This window comes from Hippopotamus amphibius, chromosome 4 (genome assembly GCF_030028045.1).
Source record: "Hippopotamus amphibius kiboko isolate mHipAmp2 chromosome 4, mHipAmp2.hap2, whole genome shotgun sequence".
NCBI classification, from domain to species: domain Eukaryota; kingdom Metazoa; phylum Chordata; class Mammalia; order Artiodactyla; family Hippopotamidae; genus Hippopotamus; species Hippopotamus amphibius.
Window position 1 is genome coordinate 159,934,654 of NC_080189.1, and position 22,184 is coordinate 159,956,837.

The window sequence follows — 22,184 nt, forward strand, 5'->3', positions numbered from 1 at the left end:
TTGCCCCTCCTGGACAGGCAAAGTTTCCCCTTTGGCAAGGGGTAGCCGAGAATGTGACCGAGGTATTTCATGAGAAGTATTTTGTTTGTGGCACACGGCCTTAGTTGGTCCGTGGCATGTGGGATCTTTCTGGAGCAGGGATCGAACCTATGTCCCCAGGAGGATTCTTAACCACTGCGCCACCTAGGAAGTCCAGCAAAGCATTTCTTTTTCTTTCGTTTTAGCTGTACCACACAGCGTGCAGGATCTTCATTCCCCCACCAGGGATTGAACCCGTGCCCCATGCAGTGGTAGCACAGAGTCTTACCCACTGGACCACCAGGGAAGTCTATGAGTATTTTTAACTCTGGATATAGATGTTCCATACATTCTCCCAAAGAAGCCAGAGTGATCTTCTAACAACATAAATCAGACTTCCAATTTAATTTAGAATAAAATGCAAACATTTCCATGGCACGAGCGATCCGCCCGTCTCTCCTTGGTCTTCATTGAATGACCACTTGATTTTGGTCTCAGAGTCTTTGTCCGGATCACCCTTCTGCCTAGACTAGATCTTTCCGGGGCTGGCTCATTCTCATCATTCCTTCAAATGTCAGCTGCTCACTCTGCCTAGAATACTCTGTCCTTGCCCCATCATTCACTATTGCATCCCACGTTTATTGTCTTCATAATATTTTTCCCCCTCTGAAATCATCTTGTTTCTTTGCTTATTGTTTTTCTTCCTTTATAAGAATAAATTTCATTGAGCAGGGACTCTGTCCTGCTCACTGTTGTATTCCCAGTGCCTCCAACGCTGCTAGTACGTAGTAAGTGCTCAATAAATATTTGTTAAATGTTGAATGAATGAAATGCTTGTCAACTGGCTGATTACAAGCAGCATGACCTCACACGGCCCTAAGTCTGAATCTGGAGGTACCTTCCCTCCTTCTTTCAATCCCTATTAAGTGTCAGCTATATTCCAAACACTCAACAAGAGACATGTATCACCTGTCTTCTTGGAGTTGACAGTCTAGCTGGGAAGGCCAACCAGCTGACAATTTCAATTGTCTTTATGAAGTGCTGTGACAAAGGTACCACACAGCAGGGTTTCTCAACCTTGGCACTATTGACTTTGGGCCTAATAATTCTTTCTTGGGAGAGTGGAGAGACTGTCCTGGGTATGATAGGATGTTGAGCAGTATCCCTGGCTTCTACCCACCAGATTCCAGCAGCACTACCCCAGATTCAGTTGTGCCAACCAAAAATGTCTCCAGACATTGCCAAATGTCCCTTGGTGGGTGGGGGTGGGGAGGAGCAAAATCCTAGCCTTGTCCCACCCCCCAGCACTGAAAACCAATGTCCCAGAGCCGTAGAGAGGGCCATTCAACTCAGGATGAGGGAAAGGGAAGAGAAGATAACTGAGTGATTCCTAGGCTTGGCAAGAGCTTAACTTATTCCCAAGTGTGATTTCCTAAGTATGTCCTTGTTACTTTGAGAATCAAACAAATAAATGTCAGGATACAATTTCTGAAAAATTAATAAGGCTACCAAAGTATCCAGGCAAACAATCTCACCTTTCTAGGGAAATCCAGGTTTGCAGCTCTTGTTGCCTTTCACTTTCAAAAGTGTCCTGCTTTGGTGTTTGTCCAAAAGACCCAGTGTTAAGGGCCATTACCTTAAACTTTACAAAATGCTATCTATATCATATCATTCACTCATAGACCCAGTGTTAAGGGCCATTACCTTAAACTTTACAAAATGCTATCTATATCATATCATTCACTCTAAATTATCTTTTAAATAATCTCCAACACTTTAAGCCTGACATGGGATAGTGGGAAACCTAATCAAACACCTAAAAAAAAAATTTTTTTTTGGCCGTGCCACACAGCCTGTGGGATCTCAGTTCCCGAACCAGGGATTGAACCTGGGCCCTTGACAGTGGGAGTGCAGAATCCTAACCACTGGACCACCAGGGAATTCCCCAAACACCTAAATTAAAAAAAAAAAAATCTCAGTATCAAATAATCTCTTAAATTTTCCAGTTGTAAATGTGATATTTCCTTTTTTTTTTCTTTTTACTGTTTTTCTTTTTTTTTAAAATTAGGATCCAAAAATTTGTTGAACAAAGATGAGCAAGACAAGCTCTAACCTCACAAAACACACAGGCCATGGTGTCTGCTCATACTGTTCACCACTAGGACGGAAATTCCTCTTTTCCAGCTACCAGACTTGTGGCTACTTCCTTACTCTCATATGTCTTCACTCTCCCTTCAAAGGGAGAACAATTGGTTAAAGAGGAAAAAAAAAAAAAGGAAGGTAATTTGGTAATAACTATCAAGCTTCAGATGATGTCATAGTTTCACTTCCAGGACATGAGAGCACAAAGGGTTAATCAGGGGTATGTTTTCGCAGTGTGGTAGGTGATAGCAAAACCCTAGAAACAACCAGAATTCCTATCAGAGGAGGAAAGGGTAAAAAAATATAACATAACCACTTTATGGAATACACTTTGCAGCCCTTAATAAGGTTGAGAGAGGCTGCATGGCCATAGTGGTGCAGAGCATGGATTTCAGAGCCAGATTGCATGGGTTCCAATCCCTGCTCTCCCACTTAATATCTGTGTGACCTTGGGCAAGCTGCCTCAGTTTTCTTATCTGTGAAGTGGAATAATAATCATTCTTACATCAGGGACTTCCCTGGTGGTGTAGTGGTTAAAACTCAACTCTCCGAATGCAGGGGGCCCAGGTTCGATCCCTGGCCAGGGAACTAGATCTCACATGCATGCCACAACTAAGAGTTCACATGCCACAACTAAGGAGCCCACCTGCCACAACTAAGACCTGGTGCAACCAAATAAATATTTAAAAATAAATATTTTAAAAAAAATCATTCTTACATCAGAGAGCTGTGGGGAAGTATCTAAACAGCACCTGGCAATGATCAGAGCTAAATGCTGTATTATATAGTAACATGGGAGAAATACCCATGTTGTATGGTCTCATTCATTTTAAAAAATAATTAATTAATTAATTAATTAATTTATTGGCTGCATTGAGTCTTCATTGCTGCACATGGGATTTCTCTAGTTGTGCAGACCAGGGGCTACGCTTCATTGTGGTGCACGGGGTCCTCATTTTGGTGGTTTCTCTTATTGCGGAGTATGGGCCCTAGGCATGTGGGCTTCAGTAGTTACAGTACATGGGCTCAACAGTTGTGGCACACGGGCTTAGTTGCTCCATGGCATGTGGGATCTTCCTGGAGCAGGGATTGAACCCATGTCCCCTGCACTGGCAGGCAGATTCTTAACCACTGCGGCACCTAGGAAGTCCATCTCATTCATTTTTTTTAATTAATTATTTTATTGCCTGTGTTGGGGTTTTTTTGCTGTGTGCGGGCTTTCTTTAGTTGCAGTGAGTGGGGGCTACTCTTCGTTGTGGTGCGCGGGCTCCTCATTACTGTGGCTTCTCTTGTTGTGGAGCACGGGCTCTAGGCACGTGGGCTTCAGTAGTTGCAGCACATGGGCTCAATAGTTGTGGCTCACGGGCTCTAAAGCGCAGGCTCAATAGTTGTGGTGCACGGGCTTAGTTGCTCCATGGCATGTGGGATCTTCCTGGAGCAGGGCTCGGACCCGTGTCCTCTGCATTGGCAGGCAGATTCTTAACCACTGTGGCACCTAGGAAGTCCATCTCATTCATTTTTAATTAACTAGTTTAACTGAAAATTTAAAAACATATGACAGCCGGTGCTCTGCAACAAGAGAAGCCACCTCAATGAGAAGCCCGTGCACCACAATGAAGAGTAGCCCCCATTTACCACAACTAGAGAAAGCCTGCACATAGCAACAAAGACCCAATGCAGCCAATAAATAAATTTATCAAGAAAAAAAAATATGACAAAAAATTCACACAGGATGATAGGGCATATAGTGAAAAATAAGTCTGTCTCCTGCTCCAGAGGTAACTACTATTCACAGTTTCTTAGGAATCTTTACAAAAATGTTTCATGTGTAATTGCTTTTCACACATGCACACACCCCTCCCTAAATTTTCCTTTTAAACACTCTGCCTTAAAGCTTGCTTTTTAGATGCTATAGTATATCTTGAAGATGCTTCCATTATCGCACAGACCCACCTCATTTCTTCCCACTGCATAGTATTCCACTGTATAAAGAAACTTTTCTCTTTTTTTGGCTGAACAGCACGTGGGATTTTAATTCCCCAACCAGGGCTTGAACCCGCACCCCCTGTAGTGGAAGTGCAGACTCTTAACCACTGGACCACCAGGGAAGTCCTTAGAGAAACTCTTTATCCAGTTCCCTATTGCTGGACATTTTAGTGGTTTATAGTCTCTTGCTATTACATAGAATGTTGCAATGAATATCCTTGGATATGGCCAAAATATGATTAATTTTAACAGATGGCATACTCCATATTTTGTTTGAGAAAAGCATGTTTGTGTGTGCATGAGCATATACCTATCTAAAATGATTGGAATCCGTAGGAATTAGGAATGCAAGGAATGGAGAGAGCATAAGACAGTTTGAACGGAAGAGCATACAGCATACATTAAAATACAGTTTAATTTTTTTTTTTTTTAATGTGACCGGCACAGTAAAACCTTCCCAGAGGTTGTCTCTCAATACAGAAAAAACTACTTCATCTTCTGGCCCTCCCAGCTCCTGGTTCACACCTCAGTAACAGAGTTCTTCCTTCCTATCTCCCCTGATAGCCTGCTTAGTCATCCTCACGTCCTGCAATACTGAGCCCCGTGCCAGGCTCATTAAACAGTTCTGGAATGAATGAAGCTATTCCTCTGACCCCAGTTTGCCTGTATATAAAATTAGGATGGTAAAGTGGACCCACAACTCATGGCCGTCATGGGAAATCACTGAGCAATGTGAACGCTCTTGAAAAAGATGAAACACTGTGTAAAAATACTCAAGCATAGCCATTTAATCTGAAATTTATCCTATGGGCTGACCAGGTCAAAACGCCTGCAGTGTAGCTGGTTCAAAGGCTTGAGGCAGCTTCCCCATGAGACCAGCCTGTTAAATGTGTTTCCAGACAAAAGGGGGACAGAGCAGGAGGGATAAAGTTGTTAGCCAAGCAGAGCCCTGCTGTCAAGTCTTTTAGATCTGAAAACATCTGGGCCTGTTCCCCCTCCAGAAGTAAATCATTTTGAAAAGATTTGCCTCCCGAGCTGTACGTCTGTTAAAATGTTGAAGCTTTCATATTAGAAATCATCCAAGGACTCCCTGAACGTAGAGTAATCTTAGAGTGAGGAGCTGAGGCTGATGAAAATTCATTCAATATCCAATAAATGTTTACTGAGCACCTACTCTGTACGTGCCAGGCATTGTTCTAGGTGCTAGAGGTACAGCAATTTCAAAACAAAGTCCCTGTCTTCAAGACCTTAAGCAGGGCTTCCCTGGCAGCACAGTGGTTAAGAATCTGCCGGCCAATGCATGGGACATGGGTTCAAGCCCTGGTCTGGGAAGATGCCACATGCTGTGGAGCAACTAATCCCATGAGCCACAACTACTGAGCCCATGTGCCACAACTACTGAAGCCCGCACGTGTGCTTAGAGCCCGTGCTCTGCAACAAGAGAAGCCACTGCAATGAGAAACCTGCACACTGCAACGAAGAGTACCTCCTGCTCTCTGCAACCACAGAAAGCCTGCGCGCAGCAATGAAGATCCAAAGCAGCCAATAAATTAAAAAAATAAATTAATGAATCAACCTTAAAAAAAGACCTTAAACAGATATATATGATAAAAATGATTAAAAACATGATATTAAATATGTCATAATGTTAATAAAACTGCAGCAGCTGTCACAGGTTGAATCCTTTGGGACACACACCCTGAGATGTTTAGCACCTCAATGTCCATAGAGAATGTTCTAGCATCACATCTGAGGAAGGGAGAGGAAGGGAGCAGGATTGGGCAGAGGTGGAAATTAAGCTGAGCGGCAGCTAGGATGACAGCCTCAGCCGACTCCATGGGGAGCTCCAGAGCTAAAATGGCCCATCTGAGTTGCCTCCTTTCTGCTTGGCCCCATTCAGTTCTTGGATGTGGGCTACCTAGGGAAGGTCATGACCTTGGGCAAGCCCATTCTGTGGCTGAGGCAACCCTTGAAAGGTCTGACAACTGAAGGCTGTCTGCTGACTACCCTCCGAGCAGCTGGGGTGACAGTCTTTCCTCAAGGAAGGAACTCTGGGCCTCGCATCTCCATGTCCATCACACAGGGTGTGGAGAGAGAGAGGGACTGGGGTGGCAGTGCTCCTTGGGAGAGCATGGTCCAGGAAGGCCTCTCTGGGTTTAAACAGCAACTCTGAGTGAAGTGCAGGAAGGAGCCATGCAGACTCTGAGGGAGCTGGAATGGCAGTAGGGAAACCAGTGTGGAGGCAATTCTGGTATTTCAGGTAAGACATAGTAACTGGGGACATTACAGAGTAGAAGCTGTAGAGAAGTGGTTCCCAGCTAGGGTGGCTTTGTCCCACCTTCTCCAGCCCGCACTACCCAGGCCAGGGACATTTGGCAATATCTGGAGATATGTTTGGTTGTCACAGCCAGGGCTACGCTACCAGCATCTACTGGGTAGAGGCTAGGGATGTTGCTAAGTATCTACAATAATGCACAGGACAGCCCCACAACAAAGAATTACCTGCTCCAAAAGGTGCGCGGTGCCGAAGCTGAGAGATCTTGCCTCAGAGAAAGTGACAAGGGCTGAGTTGGGGATGTATTTTGAAAGTAGAGCCGATAGGACTTTCATTTGGATGTGAGGAATGAGAGAAAGAGGAATAGAGCGATTCTAAGGCTTTTGGTCTGAGCCACGGAGTGAATGATGGTAGCATTTACTGAGATGGGGAACTCTGGGCAAAGAACAGTTTCTGGGTGGGGAGCAGGTGGTTAGGTCAAGAGTTTGTTTAGGACCAGGTTGAATCTGAGATGCCCGTTGGATAATCAATGGTGACGGTAAGGCAATGGGCTGTTTGGATCTGGAGCTCAGGGGAGATGTCTGAGCTGGAGCTGTGGATGTGTGGTCAACAAAAGAAAGGCGGGACTTGAAATCAGCAGATGACAAGAGATCACCTAAGGAGTGAATGCGTAGCTAGAAAGGAGAAGAGGTCAGAGGACTGAGCCCTGCAGGAATCCAACATTTAGTCTTAGAACCTGAAGGGGAAAAGGGAGAGCCAGCAAAGCAGATGGAGAAGGAGCAACAGGGAGGTAGGAGGAGAACCAGGTGAGCGTGGTGTCCTGGCAGCCAAGGAAAGCAAGCACTGCAAGAAGCAGGGCAGGATCAGCTGTGCTGAATACTGCTGAGGGGATGCAGGTGAGATGAGAAGTGCCCGCTGGGATTGCATCCTGGAGCTTGTCGGTGACCTTGAGAAGAGGAGGCTCCTTGGAGTGGGTTCAGGAGAGAGAAGGCGGTGATAAAATGGAAGTATGGTTATAGGCAATTCTTTCAAAGAGTTATGCCATAAAAAGGGAACAGATAATACTCCAGTAGTTGAAGATATGGGGTTACAGGAAGATACTACAACACATTTGTAGGCTGAAGGGATGATCTAGTGGAGAGGGGAAAATTGCTGTTGTTAACCTCCGTTGCATACTTACTGCATCTCAGGAGCTGCATTAGGTGTTTTATATGGATTTTTTTTTTTTTAGCTGTGCCATGTGGCTTGTGGGATCTTAGTTCCCTGACCAGGGATTGAACCCAGTCCTTGGCAGTGAAAGCACTGAGTCCTAATCACTGGACAGCCAAGAAATTCCCTGTATGAATTATTTAAGTTAACCTGTACATCAAACTGATGAGGTAGACTATATTGTTTTGCCCATTTCACAGAAGTCAAAACTGAGGCCTGGAGAGGATTGGTTGGTTACACGGCCATAGTCACATGGCTAGTAAGTGGGGGAACTTGGATGTAAGCAGGATATCTGGCCCTGGAGCCCATGTTCTCACTTTCTTCTTCATCTGAATGCATCTCTCATTGCAGATTGTAACCACTGGCTAAAGTTTATTATCATTAGTTTCTCCCTTCAGAGGAAACCAAAACTATTGACCCTTCAATACTCAGCTGAAGCTGATCTCCTGGGTTTTATATCCGATTGTTCCCACCCTGAGCCACTCTGCTTTTGGAGCAAACCTCGATCTATCACAGTCTCTATCACAGCCCACCCATCACGCACCTAATTGTGTCTGTTTACTTGTCAGTCTCCTGCAGTGGAGCAGGAGCTGCTCAAAGACAGGGGCTGTGTCTAATTTGTCTAATTCATCTTTCTATTCTTGGTTGGCAGGACAAGCCCTCAAACAATAAGCATTTGTCAAGGAGTTGAATGGGTGGATGATTGAACGTAAAAACTTATTAAGAATATTGGAAGCCAGGGAATTACCTGGTTGTCCAGTGGTTAGGGCTCTGTGCTTCCACTGCAGGGAGCATGGGTTTGATCCCTGGTTGGGGAACTAAAATTCTGCGTGTCTCACTGTGCTGCCAATATATATTTATATATGTGTATATATATATATGAAGCCATAAGACAGCTGAATACAGGCATCTAAATTTAGAAGCTGGATACATACAGAAGTGCTCTCAAAATTCAGAGAAATGGGAGTTTGAAGATGAGGGTGCTTGTTAAGAAGGCTCCACTCTCATACTGGTCAGTATGTCGAGATGGAGTCCAGGAGTTAGTACAGGAGGTTTCTTCCCTTTCCAAACAATTCCATGGTCTTACCACTGGAAGGCCAGAGAATCAGGAAACTTGGATTGCAGTCCACAGTCCCATCTTACCATCTGGATGGGATTGCCAGATAAAATGTTGCATGAAATATTTTATATTTGCCATAAAAATTCATTATTTATATGAATTTAACCGGGCTCCTATATGTTTATTTGCTCAATCTGGCAACCTTCCAGCTGGTGACCTTGGCCAAGCTGCATAAAAACCCCTTGAGCTTAGGTCTCTATAACCATAAAATGGAGAAATTTGAGCTTTCCTTATTGTCATGAGAATTAAATAAGATCTTTGAGTAGAGTACTTAACACAGCAAATGGCACATGGTAAGTGCCCAATAAATGAGCTTGTTGAGTTCATAACATTTATTTTAATTTCCTTCTCTTCTAGAGCGTTAAAATATCCATCAAATCAGATTACGCACAGCTTCTCAGAAATGCATCAGTTAAGTGGTCAGTTAATGTGAGTTTGGGCAGCTGGCTGGGATGGTGAGGTATGGAGAGTTTGAGACTTAGTCCTGGGCCCCAAAGAGGGTTAACGGAGGATCCAAGTTCTCATTCAGCCAAGTTCTCATTCAGCCACTCAGTCAGATCTTGGAGTTTCCCCACATCAGCAGGAAAAGAAAAGATGTGATCCTTCCAGAAACCAGCAGAGGGGGGAATGTGTGCATTTGGGGATAGAACTGGATACAGTAGCATTGGTCAAGCAGCACCAGTGGCAGGTTTTCACATTCCTTTAGAGGACAATGGAGGGCCCGAGAAAGCCCTGCGGAGAATACTGGCCAAAAGGAGTCAGTGAGGCCCCCAAACCCCCAAGTAAATCAGCCTGTAGAGGACCAGCCCCTAAGGGCAGATTTGGGCATACACTCCATAGAAAGAAAAAGAGACTCTGCATGTTGAAAGATACAAAAAGCCAAAAGCAGCTAACAACCAGGAGAGAAAAATTGCAGATTGTATACAAAGAATTCCAGGGACTTCCTAAGTGGTGCAGTGGTTAGGAGTCCGCCTGCCAATGCAGGGGACAAGGGTTCGATCCCTGCTCCAGGAAGATCCCATGTGCCGCGGAGCAGCTAGGCCCATGTGCCACAACTGTTGAGCCCGTGTGCTGCAACTGCTGAGGCCCACGTACCTAGAGCCGTGCTCCACAACAAGAGAAGACACTTCAGTGAGGAGCCTGCGCACCGAAATGAAGAGTGGCCCCCGCTCGCTGCAACTAGAGAGAGCCCATGTGTAGCAACGAAGACATAACGCAGCCAATAAATAAATAAATAAATAAATAAATAAATAAATAAATACATTTATATTAAAAAAAAAACTATGAAAAAAAGAATTCCAGACTGCATAAAGATGTCCCATCAATTGTTAAACCAAAGATTAAAAAAAAAAGGAAAAATGGATAAGAGATATGAACAGACAAATGGCCAATAAATGTATGAAAAATGATTCATCTCTCTAGTAGCTGGGAAATACAAATTGAAACAACATTGCAGGGAGTTTCTGCCTTATTTTCCTATGGTTATTAAGGGGAATAACCTAATATACATTGAATACCTATTCTGTGCCATGTATTGTGCTAAAAGCTTCCTAAACAGTAACTCAGCACTTAATTTGTACAGAAACCTTGAGAAGCAGAAACAAATATTGATCTATTCCCATTTTTACCTCTGGAAAACTGCGGCTCAGAAAGTTTAGTAAGTTGCCTGGAATGGACTCCGCTGGGGAGGGCAGAGCAGGGTTCAGACCCGGGTTTCCGTAATTCCAAGTCCTTCCTCTCCCCACACTGGTCTTTCCAGGACTTCAGTCCAAGCAACATCTAATGCTTGAATATGGTGATTTGGGGAAGGCCCTGGAAGCTGTGAACCCCAAGCAGCCGAAGAGGAATGGAAAAGTAGAGACAGACAAAAACCGAAGAAAAGCCAGCAGCCTTATGAGTAGGCCTGGGGAAGCAGATTGGAAAGGGGGGATTTGGGGGATGGAGGAGATGGGAGTTCGGAAGGCCAGCTGGGGGGCAAGGAGCCAGTTGACGGGCCTCAATTTTAAACGGGATGGAGTCTGGCTGGCCTGAAGGTTCACAGCCTCAGAGGCTGGAACCCAAGGAATCCGTTTGTCGTCCACTGCATGCTGAGTTGTAAATTCTCATTTCTAAACCTTCCAGGCCGGAGTCCTCTGCAACTACCTCCCCCCATTCTCGCACCTGCTGGCAGCGGGGGGGCTCCAAAGAATGGACAAGTTCCACGAATTCTTGCCCCTTCCCCCACCTTTTACATAGCCAAGCCCTGGGACAAAAGGCGCCCGGGGCCTGGGGCTCCTTCCCCGGGCTCTTGCCAGCTCCAGGGAGTGTCAGACGGCTGGAGCCACTCCACACCGCACCATTTACATTTTTTACAGCCTCTCCTCCCCCCCACACTCCCTACTGCCCTCTCCCTCAGGGCCACGGCCAGGGCCGCAGGTCCCCCAGGCCCCAGGAGCCTCCCCACAGTTCGCTGGAAGTTGAGGGCAGTTGTCTGTGAAACACAGAGCCGGGGCAGCAGGAGTACAGATGCGGCTCCACGCTGGACCCGCATCCTAGACTCCAGGGCTGAGGATGCAGGCCCTTTGTTCGACAATTCATCCCACCCGCCCAGCAGCAGTTCCCGGAATTTGCTTCCCTGTTCCTTGTAAGCCCAATTCCAGGTCCCACACAGTGACTTTCCTGGAGGATATTGGTCCCTATCTTTCTGGCATGGTTCCCTAATCGACTGATAAACGCAGCTATTATTTATTGAGCACCTACTGCGTGCCAGGGACAGTGCGGAAATGCCTTTACAACTGTTCCTTCATTTAATTCTCACAAAAACCCAAGGTAAACTAAGTGTGGACCCTATTTTCCAGATGAGGAAAGGTTCGGAGGGAAGAGGCGTGTGACCTCAGGCCTCCACACAGTCAGCTGCCTATCAGCTGTCAGCAGGACGGCCAGGATGTGAACCCAGGTCTCCTCACATCCTGCCCCCCCCCACCGTGACTGTGAGTCTATGGGCTGATGGGGCACCTTCTTCCTCAAACTCTCTTGCACGATCCCTCAGTCCCTGCTGTTGACCTGTTTACTAACCAGCTCTAAAATCAGACAGGCCATCATCCTGATCTTTCCTGATCCTTCGGGCTGGCCCTACCTGGGCTCCCCTTGCCCTCCTAGGTAGCCTCCTACAGAAGCCCACATTCTGTTTCCAATAGTGGTTCAGTAGGGCAGGCCAGGAAAAGGGACAGTGACTTTGTGAAAAGCCCTGTGGAGATTCAGGCCTGGCTCAGACCCGCTGCTCCCTGGTCCTCCTCCGCCTCTTACGGGCCCTGCCCTTGTGGATTGAGCCAAGCTTCAGACAAAATGCGGGATGGTTGATTCGAATCGGCACGTTCCACGTCTTCCGATAGCTCCCGAAGCGCCTCCAGCTTCCTAGGATATGGGCCAACATGTCCAAAGACACCCTGTGGGGAGAGCAATGAAAACTCGGAACCCTGGCCACCTCCTGCCTTCGATAGAAAAGCTGAAATATAGCCATGGAAGTGGTCATGGTTCCAGTCAGCCCAGCTAGCCCTCGTCCTCAAAGGACCCAGTGGTCCGATCCCTTAAAGGACTCGGAAGCCACTGCAGCCGCAGTGATTCTATGCGCATATGCAGCAAATGACCACACAAAGTGCTTCCTTCGTTCACGTATCAAAACACACAAATAAATACCTTAAGTATATAAATACTTCTCTACATATCACGTTCTTTGACGAAGTGATTCTACTTTGTGAATCTTACAGAAATGTTTGTACAATATGTGCAACTATGTCTCTTACACATTGTTTGTAATAGTGAAACAGTGGAAACAACCTAAATGTCCAAGTGCAAAGAATTGATTAAATACATTATTGTACATCCCTACAATCAAATATCCTGCAGCTGCTAAAAGTGTGAGGTAATTTTAAATGTACCGACAGGGAACGTGATCCATGACATATTGTTGGGTGAAAAGAAGCAAGTAGCAGAACAATATATAAATGTCATTCCATTTCTGTTACAAAATGTATTTATTAAGGTGGAAGGTAGACAGATCATTTTTTAACCTGAGGATTTCGGACAGTGGTTCTTACCTTAACTGCACATTGGAATACCCAGGAATTAAAAAAAAATCCAGAGGCCCAGGCTCACTCCAGACCACGTATATCACAGTCTCTTGGGGTGGGGGGGCTGGGGGGGGGTTTCTTAACCTCCCCAGGTGATTCCAATGAGCAGCCAACTAGGAAACAGGACCTTAAAAAAAGAGAAGGACGGAAAGGTTGACTCAGAAAGGAAAATGAAGTTGTATCCTCTTTACATGAAATCTAACCAGATATTACCTACTCTGCTTTTTCTGGGAAAAGAAAGGGGCTGGATCGCTTTGAATTATCACTAGACTTTTGTAAGCACAGAGTTAGTTGAGTTCGGCCCTGAGCAATAACAAACTTTTTGACGACACCTGAGGGGTTCTAGAAGTTGACCACTTGACTTCAGGAGATGAAGTCTCCAAGGGCAGGAGGAAGGCAAAGAGCCTGCATTGCTGCGCCTTCTGGAGGACGTGGGCCGCCACCTCGCTAGTGAACGGGAGCACAAATGAAGCGCTTTGCATAGTACCTGACCCAGTGGAGGTGCTTAATAAGTGGTAAGTTATTTATTTTTCAGGAATGGAAAGAGCTCAGAGATGATCTTAGTGCCTGCTGAGTTCCGTTACTGTGTCCTGTAATCCAAACTAGCCTCCGAGGCCAACATTCATATCCCCATTTTACAGATGAGGAACTGGGGCTTACCTGATTGCTATCTTGTCAGAAACTAGAATTAAAAGCCAATTCTGTCTAACTCTATATTGCGTACTTTGCTTTCCACACCCTGTCCCTTCTTAGGGACCTTTGGGGCAGGGATTTAACTCTGATTAGACCTCTTATTTTTAGACTCACTTTTCAGTTACCTCCAAAGGAAGGGAGCGTGTGGCTGAAGTTACCTGGGATCACTCTGCTTCGAGATGATAGGGCACCTTAATAGACTGTGCCCAAAAGTGGTTCTGGAAGGCCTGAAGTTGAAGCCACACCATGGAAGAAAAGGAAAGTTCTATCTCTGAGCCCAAAAGAAAATGTTAGGGGCTGTGGGCATTTGTTCTGCACTGCAGACGGATCCAGGCAGAAGACCCCTCCCATCTCCCACCCCAAATCTAACATTCCCTCCTCCTTCAAGGCAACTGCTTGAGCCTGGTTTTCACGCCTGTGTTTCCTGGCCTGGCAGGCAAGTTTATCTTCCCACCTCAGAGGATTTGGTTCTGCTCTTGTTCTTTTCCACTTCCTTGAAAAAGGGAGATGCTCTTGGGTTTTGTCCTGTTGTCTCTTCCTCCCCCTTTTCACGCCGCTTGAATCAAATACTCAAAAACAGGGATTTATTGACTATCCACCATAACCAGCAGTGTGGGTAGCACATCAGTCCTAGAGAGTCTGCCTTAGATCATCCAGTGCTCCCTCCACCTGGAATCTCTGCTATATCATCCTTGTTTCCTGCACAGTGCAACTCCCATGCCACCTCCTCCAGGAAGCCTTCAGGGATCTCAGCTGCTCTGTGTCCTTATGACATTTGGACACCTCTCCTCTTCTGCATAGCTTCCCATGTCCTGTACTTGGTTTATATCTATTTGTATGTATGACTTCTCTGCTGGACTGAGAATTTCCTTGAAAGCAGAAACAATCTTTTCTGTTTTTTCCTTTCTTTCCTTTTTGGCCACATTGCATCCTCAGCTGTGAGAGCACGGAGTCCTAGCCACTGGAACACCAGGGAATTCCCACAATCTTTTCTTTATCTTTGTATTCTTTAAGCAACTAACTCAGTGCCTGGCATATTAAGAAGAAAAAATGCATACGGTTGTTTGCTTATACTCTTTCCAAAAAAGGATTTTAAGTGCCTTACTGAACTGTATAACGAGAAGAGGAAAGGGTGCTTAAGAAAAGCAAGAGTAAAGAAATTGTGGAATGAGAGTCAATAAGAACAACAACAAAAATAATACTCGAGTGCTTACCAATGCTGAGCACCTGTTCTAATTGATTTACATGCATCACTTCATTTAATCTTTAGAAGAGGCCTACAAAGTGATTACTATTATAATTATTTTACATTTGAGGAAACAGGCACAGAGAGGTTGAGTCACTTGCCCAAGTTCACACAGTGGGATGTGAAGACAGGCAGTGTGGTTCCAGAAGCTGTGCTCATAACCACAGCCCTCAGGATACCAACCACAGGCATTCTGTACATAGAGCTGGGTTGTGAATCTGTCCCTGAGGTTTCTAGCAACCAAAGCGAAGAAGGAAAGGCATTCAATGACAGGAGTGATTGTATTTCTTAGAAACAACAAACCAGGGGCTTCCCTGGTGGTACAGTGGTTAAGAATCCTCCTGCCAATGCAGGGTACATGGTCTGGGAAGATCCCACATGCCGCGGAGCAACTAAGCCCGTGCGCCACAACTATTGAGTCTGTACTCTAGAGCCCGTGAGCCACAGCTATTGAGCCCATGTGCCACAACTACTGAAGCCTGTGCTGCAATGAAGACCCAATATAGCAAATAAATAAATAAGTTTATTAAAAATGAAAACAAAAAAACAAAAACAACAAACCAAATGCTTGGGAAAAATGCAGTTTTTTGACACCTTGAATCTGAGAGAACTCATCAAGACACTGCTCCTGGTCTGGAAGATTCCACATGTCTCGCAGCAAGTAAGCCAGTGCATCACAACTACTGAGCCTGTGCGCCACAACTACTGAAGCCCGCAAACCCTAGAGCCCACATGCCACAACTCCTGAGCCCGTGTGCTGCAACTACTGAAGCCTGTGTGCCTAGAGCCCATGCTCTGCAACAAGAGAAGCCACCGCAATGAGAAGCCCAAGCACTGCATCGAAGAGTTTCCCCTGCTTGCCACAACTAGAGAAAGCCTGTGTGCAGCAATGAAGACCCAACACAGCCACACACACACACACACACAAAGACACTGCTTTTCAAACTTTATAATTTAACCTTCCTTGGGTAAAAATTCTTAAACTTCCCTATATGGGTATATTTGTTTATATTTATACATATGCATGGATGAACTAATATGGGCTTTGTAAAACACAAAAATAGAAATTGTAAAGAATGAGAGAAAATATAAAAACACATGGAAATTCTGCTGAGGATCAGCTTGCACGCTCCCTGGTTAGATGTAGGCCCCTCCTGAGTTCCCTGGTACAGTAGGTGGTTCTAGGGGACGGATCCTGGCAAGAGATAACAGTAGCTGACTTTGCACCATCATTTCTTATAATGACCAAAGCAAGACACAGAAAATGCATTTCAGTGACAGCAGTTCTGGAGGGACCAAAATAATGTGGTCCAAGTTAGTACATCTCTGATTGGCTGGGTTGATCTAGTAATAGCTATTTTATTATGTATATAACTAGTATTATATAACAGTTATATATACTATAGATAACAAATACTAATTGAGTCTTTTCTGTATGACAGTCATTGTACTAAATGCTCTACTCATGTTTCCCCATTTTATCCTTATTACAGTCCTTGGAGGTAATTATCATTAAAACCACCATTTTACAGATGAGGAAACTTGAGGCTGAGAGAGGTTAATTTGTTCATGGTGTAGAGCTGGGGGTTAAACTCATGTTTATTAGATTCTGAAGCCAATGCTCATAATCACCTTCTCTACAGCCTAAGAAAATTGGAATATAGGTGATTTTAAACAGTAGTCTCCCCCTTTCACAAATCTTTTTTATTTACAGAAAGAGTGCATTCTTGTGGTAAAAAATGCAAACCAAACTGAAGTGTGCAAAGTCAAAAAGCCACCTCTTCCCACAAACAAGCTCTCTAGGGTTTCCCCTGTTAGTCTGCTGTTTTTAGTCTCCTTCACTTCTTTCTACTCACCGAAGGTATGTGTATACATATCAATTTTGCAAAAGTGGGATCATAACATATATTTTACTCTGAACTCCTTCTTTAATGTGGCTGACTTTCCAGGGCGGTGCATGCAGATCTAGTCACATATTCAGAGCAGGTAAGTAAGACTAGTTACTCTTCTCTTCAATATTCTCACTGGGTTTTTCCTTCAGTCTCTTTGTTCTTTTCCTCCAGCCTCCTCTAAAGGGTCATCTCTTTTCTTTCTCCCCTCTTCTTCCTCTTCTTCTTCCTCCGTTATCTCTTCTGGTTCTATAGCTTATCCATATACTAACAACTCCCAGATTCCCTTCATTCTTTACCTAGAACACCGTAATTTTCTTTATTTTCAATTTGCTTTGTTGTTAGTTTTAAGCCTATTGGAGAACGTATATTTGCATTTGCTTCTTCTTACAAAAAGAAACTAATGAAAGGGGCTACCTGTGTGTGGTGGAGGGGAGGGGAGGGAATTGAGAATAAACGAACCAAGATCTAGGGCACCAGGCCTGAGATTACGAACAGAGTGATTGAGAGACCTCAGATTTGGCCGATGGTCTTGTCTCCTCTTTATGGATGAAATAGAGGTGACAGAAGAAATGTAATGAACTTGGTGGGAGAGGACCATAGGCCCTTAAAACCTTGTCTGAGACCTAGCTGTTCCAGTGAGGTACTTGTGCCTTTTTCCTTGGGACAGGAGAGGGGTAAGTTATCCCCAAGCCTTCTTCCCTATCCAGGTAGATTCCCCAAGGGCACCTAGCAAAGGCCTATAAATAAAGCAGGTATTAATCTCATGACTTAGCCTACCCTTTGCAAGCTCTTCTCCTGCCTAAAGACAGGGTTGCCTGCACTCTGCCCAAATGGGGATGCCGCACACAGGTAAATTTTTCCTTTCCCTTTGCTTCCATAAAGTGATACTTCCATTCATCAAAAATAGATATTCAAACTTATTATAAAACTTTATTAAACACATCAAAACTGAGACAATGGCATAATGAACCACCTTGAATGGATGGTAAAACGAACCCCTAATTCAATAATTACTGACATTTTGCCATAGATGATTTACCCTTTCTTTTTTTTTTAATCAGGTAACAAAAGATCAGTGTTTAATGGCAAATAGTGTGTGTTGGGGGTGGGGGGGGACCCTTCTTCTTTTCCTCTGACTTTTAAAGGGCAAATAAAGTCCTACCATTTCATTCCTAAATTCTTACATACATATCTGAAAATTTAGAACTTTTTTTTACTATTATCACCTCTAACAATTTTTTTTTTAATAAATTTATTTATTGGCTGTGTTGGGCCTTCGTTGCTGCACACGGGCTTTCTCTAGTTGTGGTGAGCGGGGGATACTCTTTGTTGTGGTACTCGGGCTTCTCATTGCCGTGGCTTCTCTTGTTGCGGAGCACGGGCTCTAGGCACGTGGGCTTCAGTAGGTTTGGCACACAGTAGCTTAGTTGCTCCCCAGCATGTGGGATCTTCCTGGAGCAGGGATCAAACCCATGTCCCCTGCATTGGCAGGTGGATTCTTAACCACTGTGCCACCTAGGAAGCCCACCTCTAACAAATTTAAACATTAATTCCTTAGAATATTATTAATTCTTTAGAATATGCTAATACCCAGTCTATATTCAAATTTAGCACAAAATTAAATGACTTTAAAGCCATAAAGAATGCCAGATTGGAGTGGCCAATGAAACCAGAGAAGCTAGCATCAGCCCGACAGCCCTCTCAGCACAGGTCTCCGAGAAATGCTAGTGTCCAGGAGTGAGGGGCTTTCCTTGGGAAAAGCAAGTAATAGTAGCTCTTATTGAGCACTTACTGTGGACCCCCCTGGGCTACGGCTTCTGACCAGCAGAGACGACCTTAGCTCTTTGTGTATCTTCGTGGTACTGAACATAATGCCCATGTAGTCAATGCTCAACTAATTGTAGAGTCGATGCTCAACTAATTGTGATTTGAATTAATCACCTTATCTCCTTGGTGTTAAATGTCTCTTCGCAGCCAAGGGGCGACATCACTGTTTAATTCAAGCATTTGAACAAAGTGGATATTATTATCCCTATTTCACAGAGGAGGAAACTGAGGGTCAGATTTGTTTAAGTTCCCTAAACTAGGAAGTAGAGGAGCTGAGCTTCAACTCAGGTTGGTCCGACTCCGGAGTCTGAGTGGTCGTCTGTCTTGGTAATTACCAAGAGACTCTGGTAGGGGTTGTAAAGGCCTGAGCCCTGGCAGTCCTGGGCAAAGAGAGGGTAAAAGAGAAGAGTGGAGGAGTGGGGAAAGAAGAAAAAGGAACAAAGAAATGAAGCCAGGGATTATGATGTCATGGAATTAAAACTAGCAGCCATTGGATAAAGAGCCATGGTATACGGTGAACACAAGTGTTTGTTCTGCTGTGGAATGAATGAGAAGTTTTGAACCTCAACCCTCAAACTCTTGAGTAAGGTCGATGGACGTCACTGTGTCCTCTGAGCTAGCCCAGGATCTGGCCCATACTAGGAGCTCAAATATCTGTTGAATGAATGATAGTGCATGAGTGAATGTGTGAGTAAATGAATAACTGAATAAATGATGGAATTAATGATGGACTAATATGTAAATTATTTAATAAAGCTTTGAGCGGCTGAGTTAATTGAATGACAGATGGATGAATTCTTTCTGTCTCTATAGAAGGAGAATGAGAGGGAAGACAGCCAAATCTAACAGCTGCATCATGTCCAAAGCACTTTATCGTGAGACCTGTGCTAAGAATTTCTTAAGCTGTTTTTCATTTGATCCCCAGAGAAAAACTCTCCAATATTATCATTTTTTAAGTGAGGAATTAGGTCTGGAGACAAGAGCACCCAGGGACAGAGCTGGAATTTCAACCCTGCCATTACACTCCAAAGCTCAGGCTTTTCACTATACTGTGTTCAATCAATATTACTCCATTCAATACAGGATTTGTTTTTTGTAGCTGATGCAAATACAGGTGAACCCTCTCTTATACAACCCCTGGAAAGCTGTAAATTTAAACACAGTTAATTACTTAGTTCATTATGTAAAGGAAGCTTTTCTATTGTATGACTCTTTATAAGTGAAGGATTATCCCAAACTCATCCGCTTCCTAAATCTGAATTTTCTTCAAAACAAGGTATATATTAACTAAAGATATCTACTTGTAAGAGTTGGTTTAATTATTGCTGGGAATCTGGGATTTTTGGTGTTTGGACAGCTTACGTCCAGGCCCTTAATTTTGTGACACCTCATCTTAATGGTTTAAATAAAGGTAAACTAAAATGTACCAAATCCAGATCCATTAAAGACATAGTCAATGTATATAAAAACAGATTTCTTCAGTATAAAAAACCACCATAAGCCAAGTCCAATTATAAACCACAAACTCAGAAAAAAAATATTTCTAGTTCCTATCATAGACCAAAGGCTGTCTTTATACAAAACTCTCTTTAATCAATAAGAAAAGGTCTGTAACCAAATAGCAAAATGGGCAAAGGATATTCACAGGAAAGGAAATATAAACGGCTCTTACATGTATGAAAAATGCTCTCCTTTACTTATAATGAAAAAATGTAAATTAAAGCCGTACTGAGGGACTAATTTTTCACCTGTTAGATTGACAAAGATAAAAAAAAAAAAGTGATAACACACTATGCTGGCTTAGGGGTAGGAAGACTACACTCTTTGTTTCTGGGGGAATAAACTGGTACAACTTCTACGAAGAGAAATTTGGCAAAATCTATCTAAATCACTATACATGTACACTTTGAAAGTATAGTTACACCTACACATGTGCAAAATTCTGTATGTGCAAGGTTACATTGTAGCATGGTTTAAGAGTAAATGAAGGAAATGAACTTTAGGTTCATCAATAGAGGACTGGCTAGTACACTATGCTCACTTATAAAATGGAGTTCATGCTACATCTAGATATGTGCTAATATATTTGCCACCAACCACATGAGTCTATAGAACATTTGAAATGTGTCTAGTTGTAATTGAGACATGCTTTAAATGGAAAAGGCACGCTGGATTTTGAAGACTTGGTACAAAAAATTGAATGAGATATCTCATTAATAATCTTTTACATTGATTTCCTGTCAAAATGATAATATTTCAAATATATTGGTTTAAATAAAATCTCTTGTTAAAATTAATTTCACCTGCTCCTTTTCTTTTTAATAAATGTATTGATTGGTTTATTGATTGATTGATTGGCTGTGTTGGGTCTTTGTTGCTGCATGCAGGCTTTCTCTAGTTGTGGCAAGTAGGGGCTACTCTTTATTGTGGTGCATGGGCTTCTCATTGCGGTGGCTTCTCTTGTTGTAGAACACGGGCTCTAGGCACATGGGCTTCAGTAGTTGTGCCACACGGGCTTAGTTGCTCCCCTGCATATGGGATCCTCAGACCAGGGCTCAAACCCATGTCCCTTGCATTGGCAGGCGGATTCTTAACCACTGTGCCACCAGGGAAGTCCCTCACCTGCTCCTTTCTTCAAATGTAGCTACGAGAAAGTTTAAAAGTAAAGTGTGCCTGTCATTACATTTTATTGAACAGTGGTGGCTCTGGGTAAAAAATTAAAGTGAAAAAAGCAAGGTGCATGAGAGTATTTAGTATATTCCATTTATGCTTTAAAGAAAGGACAAAAGTGCTCTCTGAAAGATTTGCTTCTGTATACATAACAGGTCTCTGGCGTGATACCTTAGAAATGATATTGACTGCTTCTGAAAAGAAACTGTAGGAAGAGAAAAGGGCTGATATTTGAATCTTGAATCCTTTAGTAAATTCCTGGACCAATATATACAATCATTTTGAATAATATACCACTGTATATTATTATATAGTGGTCCTCCCCTACTTTTAGCACCCCCCCACCCAACCCCTTTCCAAGACCTCCAGTGGGTGTCTGAAACTAAGGATAGTACCAAAGCCTATATATACTATGTTTATCCCTATACTAACTAGGTGGGGAGTGTATACAACATGGATAGGCTGATGGGAGGGATGATTCACTCACTTCCCAGGTGGGACAGAGAGGGGTGATAAGAGATTTCATCATGCTACTCAGAACAGTTCTCAATTTAAAACTCATAAATGTTTGCTTCTGGAATTTTTCATTTAATATTTTTGCACTGCAGTTGACCACAGGTAACTGAAACCAAAGAAAGCAAAACTGCAGATAAGGAAGGACTACTGTAGTATCATTTACATATCATTTATGTATATAATACATTATGTACATATATTATATATTAATAAAAAGTTAAATATTAAAAATATTTAACAGAATAAAAATATACACAGAGAGACTAGAAAAATACGCACATGTATATGCACAGAAGAACTGGGCATTCTTTTAGTTCTCATAATGAGGAGAATGTGTCAGGGACGAAAAGGGAGGACTTGCTCAATTTACCCTATTTTTTTACTCTGTACCATTTGGGTCTTTTGTAAAGACAAAGTTTAATTTGTGTATGTCTAAGAAAAAGAAACTAGATTAGAAAGAAATGTAACAAGATGTTCACAA